Source organism: Pinus tabuliformis, chromosome X (assembly GCF_031772625.1).
Source record: "Pinus tabuliformis cultivar Carrire ecotype Pingquan chromosome X, CPIR1, whole genome shotgun sequence".
In the NCBI taxonomy this organism is placed as follows: domain Eukaryota; kingdom Viridiplantae; phylum Streptophyta; class Pinopsida; order Pinales; family Pinaceae; genus Pinus; species Pinus tabuliformis.
Genome location: NC_142308.1, coordinates 1,398,640,301 through 1,398,648,737, shown reverse-complemented (window position 1 = coordinate 1,398,648,737; position 8,437 = coordinate 1,398,640,301). Strand labels below are relative to the sequence as shown.

At 37.9% G+C, this 8,437-nt stretch overlaps 1 long non-coding RNA gene across 1 annotated transcript; it reads right to left on the bottom strand.

Moving 5' to 3' along the window:
• Positions 1–5,865: 5,865 nt before the first annotated feature.
• LOC149145259 (uncharacterized) lies at positions 5,866–6,407 on the bottom strand. Its single transcript, XR_016264849.1, has 3 exons — positions 6,348–6,407; positions 6,168–6,229; positions 5,866–6,054 (listed from the first exon to the last, which is right to left on the bottom strand). It is a non-coding gene; the product is annotated as an uncharacterized LOC149145259 (long non-coding RNA).
• Positions 6,408–8,437: the final 2,030 nt, after the last annotated feature.

Below are 8,437 nucleotides of genomic sequence, written 5' to 3'. Positions count from 1 at the left end.
AAGAAAACTATGATGCAAATTTTTAAAAACTGGATCAAATTTTCTTTTTAGAATGAGGACTAAAACAACAATTCATCCAAGCGGTCAATGACCAAATGAATTCAGTTTAGAAGTGACCAAATGATAAGAACAATGAAAAATCAAAACCAATTCTTACCAAAGGCAATCAAACACAAATGCAAACCAAATGGAAGCTTCAAAGAGACCACAAGACACTCAAGACTCAAGGAAGGTCAGCTGGAAGTAGGTTGATCAAATCAACACTGAGAAAACAAGGCAAATTTTGTGCAAAAATAGGGATCAATGCAAGTGCAGAAGAGGCACCAGTGCTTTTCAATGCAGGCGTAGAGAAGGCCCAGGTGGGGTGCAATGTTATGTTAGCATACTAGAGGGTGCATTAGTCCTAGGAAAGAGGATTCCGACACAAAAATTACAAATAAGACTCAATGAAATCACTTCCTAGGTTTATTCTTGGCTGATTAAAGAAGAAAAGGTCTATGAAAGAGGCAAATCAAACACAATGGACAAATAGACCACCAAGGGAATACATCGTTCCCTAGTAGAGTCACCAGTTTTTTTATATGGTATTTATGACTATAGACGGAAATATCTCCCCTAGGTTTGGTGCCTAACCTAGAACAACAGAAAGACAAAGGACCCAATGTTTTCCTTAAATTAAGTAGATGAGGGGATGAAACCTACTTGGAATTTGTCGTATGTTTCGCTCCTTATTTGGCTTGAATGCTCCAATCCTAGCTCCAACTGATAAAATTAGAACCTGCACAACCAGACAACACAAGCAAAGAAACTACAAGATCTATGTAGCATCATTTATCTACTTCATTCAACAGATCAACATGGTATTGAAATATATGAAATAACGATATCACATATAGGAAAATAAAATAACTCTTTGTATTGATATAAATGGAGTGAGTTACAACCATAAATACGTGTCAATCTTGTAGAAGTTCTCCTCCAAGTTGTTGACTTGTCATTCCCTTGTCACAAAGTGTGCCTCCAATCACCCTAAATGCATGTCAAAAGGATAACTCTCACAACAGGACCATAAGGGTAGAATCACTCTCCAAAATCCAACCTCTTACATATGGAAGGTTGTAAATATATATAGGAGTGGGGTAAGTTGGGATTTCTTATCCTTTTACCAATCTTGGGATTGAGATCCACCCTTGATGGGAGGATAAGATCAAATGATAAGGGATGGAAACTCCAAGGTAGGATAGGATAGGATTTGAGAGTTTAATCTGAGGTAAATGATTACAACATATCCTGGAAGCTTCTGGAAATGGAGGCTTCAGGATTCTCTCTATTTTTCTTGAATTTCTAGAACTAACACAGGTGCAAGGAAGGAAAATTGTAGGTGATCAACGCATGCCACATTGGAGAAACCTGTAGGTGAGCACTGAAAAACAAGAGGCCAGGTTGTGTTGGTCCTAAAATTGGCTCAAATGATATAGTTTAGGGAAGAAACTATGGGGAGTGAGAGAGTCATGCATAGGTCTTTGTGAAATGATGATGTAAAGAGGGAATAGGATGTGAATGATCCCATTAGGATGTTGACTAATCAGATGAGACAAAATAACCTATAACACATATGGTGTTGAATGTTTTCTTTCCCTTGGCTTAATCCTAGAAAATTTTGGTATTTCATATCCAAATTCCAACCAAATGGCCCTACTTTCTAGATGTTATTCCATCTCTCATTCCTATAGGAGCACTTTTTCCCTCATTTATAGGTTATTAAGTGTTTTTCTAGATCCAATAGACTCGAACCCTTCCTCTTTTTTATTTGCAAGAATATAAAGTTACTTTTTGATCTTTTTTGATTCCTAAACTACTACAAACTTCTTCTCCTTCACCCATTCCTTATTTTTCTATTTGGTAAGTTTTAACTTGGCTTTAAACAATATTGCAACTAAGGAGCCTTGTTGGGGGTCAAAATATTTCCAATGATTTTTTAGTCAGGTTAAGAAATCTTGTTCTTTTAACCAAGAGGATTTCATCTTAAAAGGGTTGGTCAACTACTTGGATGCCCCTTTTATTTCAAAAGATATTGGGGAATGGTATTATTCTCATCCAACCCCTATCCACTATTTGATAAGGGAAAATCTATCTACCAAGGCTTTTGATCTATTCTCTTAACCACCTTGTCTACCCTTATATGTTGATTCCTCAAAGCGGGGGCTAATTTTATTGGTTCCACATCCACTAGTTTGATCCATTCTAGTTTATTTAAAAAAATAGTCTGCAAGAGGGTCGACCTTTGCCCTTGGACCCCAAGACTTAGATGCACCTAGGGAAGAATTCAAGTCTCCTCCTATTACTAATGAATTTTACCTTGTTATGGATTTGTCCAAGAGTCTATCCTAAAACTCATTTCAGTTGAGAGAAGGCCCACATAGATTTAATAGTATAACAAATGTTTTAAGTTCCACTAAAAAGAACTCAACTCCTAAACCTGAATCCATGCTCCAATATTTTGAATCTTGAACATTTCTACTCTTCCAATCTACAATTACCACCACCCGCCCCCCACCCAATATTTTGTTAGCATCTAGACCCAATAACCTCCAACCACCCAATAGACCTTCTAGAAACTTGGTTATTGGGTCACCCTCTCCTAAGGTTTCTTGTAGAAAAATTACATTCAGACTGATAAAATTTAATAACCTTATTAGAGCACATTTTTTATGGGGACATGTTAAACCAATGTAATTATAAGAGAGCAGATTCATTTGGGAACCCTTCATGGGGATGTTAATGCATCAAGTGCCCCTTGAATGGATTGTTGTTTTCCTACTGCTAAGCCTTCTTATATTTTTTATATAGATTTTTTCAATTGATAATTCCTTCCCCTTACTCTTCCTTAGATGTTGGAGAGGGAGAGCTTACCCAGTCCCTTCACAATACCCTACTTTTTTTGAAAAAAATCACTAATAGTGCAGATTATACATGATTTCTCTCACTTTTGAGTTCCCAAAGAGAGTTTTTGAGGCAAAGGATGTAGGGGAGGAGTAATCACTCTGCACTTGTGGACATGGGCCTCAGGCTTGAGTGATAAAATAAAGAAATTAGAATGGTTTCATGGTAGATTAGGATACTTTTGCTTACATAAAAAATCCTAGAATTCCTGACATCTAACCTTGAATGAAATATTATATTTTCATTAAAAATAGGGGAAAGAGATGTGGGGGAAGGAACCAAGATTGTACCTTCCTTTTTCCCCTTCATTCTTCCTAATGTCGAGACTTCAATCGCATTCTCTCTTGTGCCCTTTCGAGACCTTTTCCTATGAGTCCATGGAATCCTAACATCAACTAAGTGTCTGGTGCCTTCGAAACCTGTAACAAGTCCTTTCTCCTAGTGTTGGTGTCTTATTTCTTGCTATGGATTGTGTGCACCTTTTTGTATAACAGGAGCCCACAATCTCTAACCAATGTCCATACTTGTGGCATCACCTACATCTAAATGGGATACCTTCATAATTCAGGTTTGAATTTTTTCCTCTCCTTTCCCTTGATATTTTTTTAGCATCTAGACCCAATAACCTCAAACCACCCAATAGACCTTCTAGAAACTTGGTTATTGGGTCACCCTCTCCTACGGTTTCTTGTAGAAAAATTACATTCGGACTACTAAAATTTACTAACCTTATTAGAGAACATTTTTTATGGGGACATGTTAAACCACTACAATTATAAGAGAGCGAATTCATTTGGGAACCCTTCATGGGGATGTTAATACATCAAGTGCCCCATGAATGGATTGTTGTTTTCCTACTACTAAGCCTTCTTGTGTTTTTTCTTTAGATTTTTTCAATTGATACGTCCTTCCACTTACTCTTCCTTAGATGTTGGAGAGGGAGAGCTTACCCAGTCCCTTCATAATACCCAACCTTTTTGAAAAAAATCATTGATAGTGCAGATTATACACAATTTCTCTCACTTATGAGTTCCCAAAGCGAGTTTTTGAGGAAAAGGATGTAGGGGAGGAGTAATCACTATGCACTTGTGGACATGGGCCTAGGGTTTGAGCGATAGAATAAGGAAATTAGAATGGTTGCATGGTAGATTGGGATACTTTTGCTTCCATAAAAAAACTAGAATTCCTGACATCTGACCTTGAATGACATATTATATTTTCATTAAAAATAGGGGAAATAGATGTGGAGGAAGGAACCAAGAGTGTACCTTCCTTTTTCCCCTTCATTCTTCCTACTATCAAGACTTCAATCGCATTCTCTCTTGTGCCCTTGCGAGACCTTTTCCTATGATTCCGTGGAATCCTAACATCAACTGAGTGTCTGGTGCCTTCAAAACTGTAATATACCTATTGTGATTAACCCCACGTAAAGTAATTTTAAATTACCAATCAGTTAATCAAACCTGCGTAAAAGTAATTTTAAATTACATATCAGTTACAACTGATTCTTGGCATTGGTTAAATGGATCAGCGAGCACCCTAACAGGGAGGAAGGACAGGTTGATGAACAGACAGAGAGAAGAATTCCATGAGAGAGCAGAGTGAGAAAAAGAGGTTAAGTCTGGTAATGACCAGATAACCTAGCACAGTAGTGCATGAGTCTTGTTGAGGGCTGCAGGCCTGCAAGACGGCTCGGGGGGAGAATCCAGTGTAAGTGGATCTCAAGGTTGGGAGGATAAGAGCAAAGTGAATGCAGGTGACTTCTGGAAGTAGAAACACCGGTAGCAGGCTATCCATGTATGCATTTTCTAACAAAACTATAGAATAAAGAGCAGGTAGTGAGGGTGTACAGACCAAGTTTGGGTATCTGTGTTTCTTTTCAATAGTCAATGGTAGATGTTATAAAAGAACAATGCATGTAGTACCAGAGACTTCTGTAGGATAATGTTACATCTGTGGTCATTTCTTAGCTGCAATAATAAACTGGGTTGTTTAGAGATAAATACTCATTACAGAGTCAAACCCTAAGGGCGATTGGCGGTATGAGAGACCGCAGTAGCTAAACAAATAATAAGAAGGAAGAATCTAAACAGAACCCTAGGTTAGGGAACGGTGCTGAGCTAAGCATGCTGTCCAAGCATGGCAGTCACCAAACCTTAATCAGACCAGCCAAGAACCTGCGCGGAACCCGCGCGTAAATAAAAACAATAACACTGTATAAACTACAGGAATATAGCATAGTTAACAATGCTGTATAAGCTACGGGGAATCTCGTAAACATCAAACAGTGTAATCAAATGAATACGGCATCTATATATATATATATATCTGCTGTAAAGACAAGCATTAAAGCGTAAATAAGAATACGGTGTAAACCCAAGCGGAACTGCTATATACATACGCTGAACAACTTTAAGCAAGAATATGCGGAAACTAGTGCCGTATGAACTTAACAAACATTAAACGAAATAATGTTGTAAACAAGAGATGGATGAGAGGAATTGGCACAGCATAAGCATAGATACGACATCAAGTTGCTGACAAAGATTTGCTTCATAAAAACCGTTAGCATGCAAACAACCCGCAAGATATGAGCTATTGCCGTAAGAAAAGCATGACTGTCTTATAAAACCCTTTTAGGGTAGCATTACACAGATAAGCGAAGGAGGAACGATAACACTGGAAGGATAATTTATTCCACAGCAACCGGCGGTACAAAGACAGAACCAGCCAACAAATATATGGACCAAAATTTATGAACAAGAGCAGTGTATTCATTTAAACAAAAGGCGGACTGTTAACACAGCTTCATAAGAAGTCCTGTTATATATTAAAAGTACTTAGAACCAAACCGAAACAATACAACCGTATAGTAGCATTGCCGCTTAAAAGAACTGAGAATAACTCTGAGAGGGCTTTTAAAGTATACACACAAGCTTGACACTTTTATACCATAACTGAAGACCAAATTCATCATTAAATATACATTACATGAACGGCATGAAAGCCATCATAAAACCCTAGCTAAACCCTAGCTGATAACGCAGTATAGGTCCCGGCAAGGAGGCCGCCTACGAATGTAACAAGGGTTCGAAGCAATAATGACCAGACCTGAGACAGGTAAGTGAAATGGTCATGAGCCACGCCTCAGACCAGAGAATGATGCCTTACCGGCTCAAATAAACCTTCATTAAAGACAAACTATAAAAGTAAGAAGGGCATACCCGTGTAGCTTGGAGACGGCAAAACCCTTGCAAGCAGTAGGAGACTGCGAATAGCCGACCACCTGCACATCAAAAACTTATGGTAAGCAACGAGAACCGTAGCAAATCCAAATAACTCGAGAAATAAACAATCATGACTGTAATATAAGTTCAGGTGTGAAGACGCGGAGAGGTTAATACCTGAACCGCAGAGTAGCACAGAGGAGTTGACAAGCTGAGGAAGCGCTCGGCCGAAGCAAGAGTGAACAAATGAGTTGATCCGAAGAACCCGGCATCATAAGTATTGGCGACTAAACCCTTAGGATGATCTGAGCCACACGATGAGAAGGAGAGATCTTCGTCGTCCATCAGAGCAAGAAAAAGCCTGGCGCGGAAACCACAGTGGGTCACCACATGGGCTTCACGTGAAGTCATGCCACTTGGATACGGATGGAATGAGTTGGCTTAGTATCCGTTCACCATCTGTCAGTTAATCAAATTCAACAGGATGGGTAAACGATTAAGGTTATCCATAAGACTTATGTTCATGCATTTGCGTCGGTGATCACACAAGTTCAGTGGTGTACATACAATAAAGGTTAAGTATGTATATACAAGCGTTTAGACCGGGTTAGATGTTTAGGTTAGTTTTCTTATAAAAGAGGTGGGTTCATAAGTTGACCACCGTTATCATATAAAAAAAAAATTATAATTTTACTGTTATGCTTATTATGTTAAAAAGGGTCGTGACAATGTGGTATCAGAGCAGAGGTTTCAAAACTGTGGCCTCTGGAGCAGCAAAACCCAGCCGTAAAAAATATATATATATATATATATATATTTGAGGAAGTAATAAATTCAGCTAAATTGATTTCCTTGTTTATCAATTAGGAAACTGACAGAAAACGACAATCTGCTAGCAGTCAACAAGTAAAATGGAGGAAATGCAGGCTGGGATGTGAATGAATATTAAAGGATTAGAAGGTCATTATAACGTTAATAATCTTATGAAAGGTTGCAATACTGGCGCCTTTGGAAAATGGTAAGCGGAAAGGATATTGAAGTACGCCATTAGTAGGCATTAACTCGGGTATGAGTTTAATCATTCGCATATTCATTTATGCCGTACACTACTTTTGGCATGACAGGTGTGATTCATGTTTATAACTTCTTTGAGAAGTAGTTAATAAGATGTTGCATAACTACGTTCATAACGTTGGATTCCTGATGAGGATAAAAGACAATGAAACTTTTGTTGCACCTAAGAACAATATTGAGTACTCATTACATTCATGAACAATATTGAACACTCAGGGAGAAAAGTGACAATCAACTACCAACTTTTACCTTGCAAATATGGCAATAACAATGATACATTCGTTAAACAAAATTGAAGTTACCATGAACAAAACTTAATGAGTCATGCATGAATATAAATTATGGGGAACATCCTTGAATAGGATGACAAATTGTTTTAAAAAAAAAAAAAACCATTAGAAGAACCCCCTTAGATATTGAAAACATGCAATGAGTCAAGCAGCGAGACTTGATTGTCATAACTAACTTTTGGTTCAGTCTTGCCATGGGTGCATGAAGACGATTGGTAGTTGGGATTGGTTAGTGTTGTATGACTAACCCATCAAACTTATATGCATTAATTGAATTGGACTAAGATGGTTACAATTCGTAAACAAGTGAAGGTTGATTGATGTCACATGCATGGAATGTGTGTGCTATAGTTCCAGTTGTTTATGAGAAGAGTTCTTAATTTTATTCACCATGAGCATGCATGATGAATAGTATATTCTTATGTCTTAATAGATCTAATGATGATTGCCTTCTAATTAACTGAAATCCATTATAGCATGGTATGTGCTGATGTTAATTATTACTTGTTGGGAGATAAAAACCATTGGAGCCTCGATTAAATAATGGTTGAATTTATCTCTACTATGGGAATGATGGATTTCTTATGCATGTTGCATTCCAGTGTGAAGTTAAGGGTAGAGACATGTTCAGTGGGTAACATTTCTAGGACCCATTCATGGTATAATTACAGGTGATAATTATTCATAAATAGACTACCTGTGTTAATACAGTTGTCAGTAAACTCTAATTACTTTCCCCAACCATAGATGCTTCCAAAAGAAAAGGAAGCAAGGAGAAGGAAGAAGACCGTGCTGTAGGGACAGACGGAGATGGGAAAAAGAAATCGCTAAGTCTGGTGATGACCAGATAAAGCAAGCTTTGAGTGTTAGAATCTTGCAGAAGACTCTAAGTCTTGGGATGAC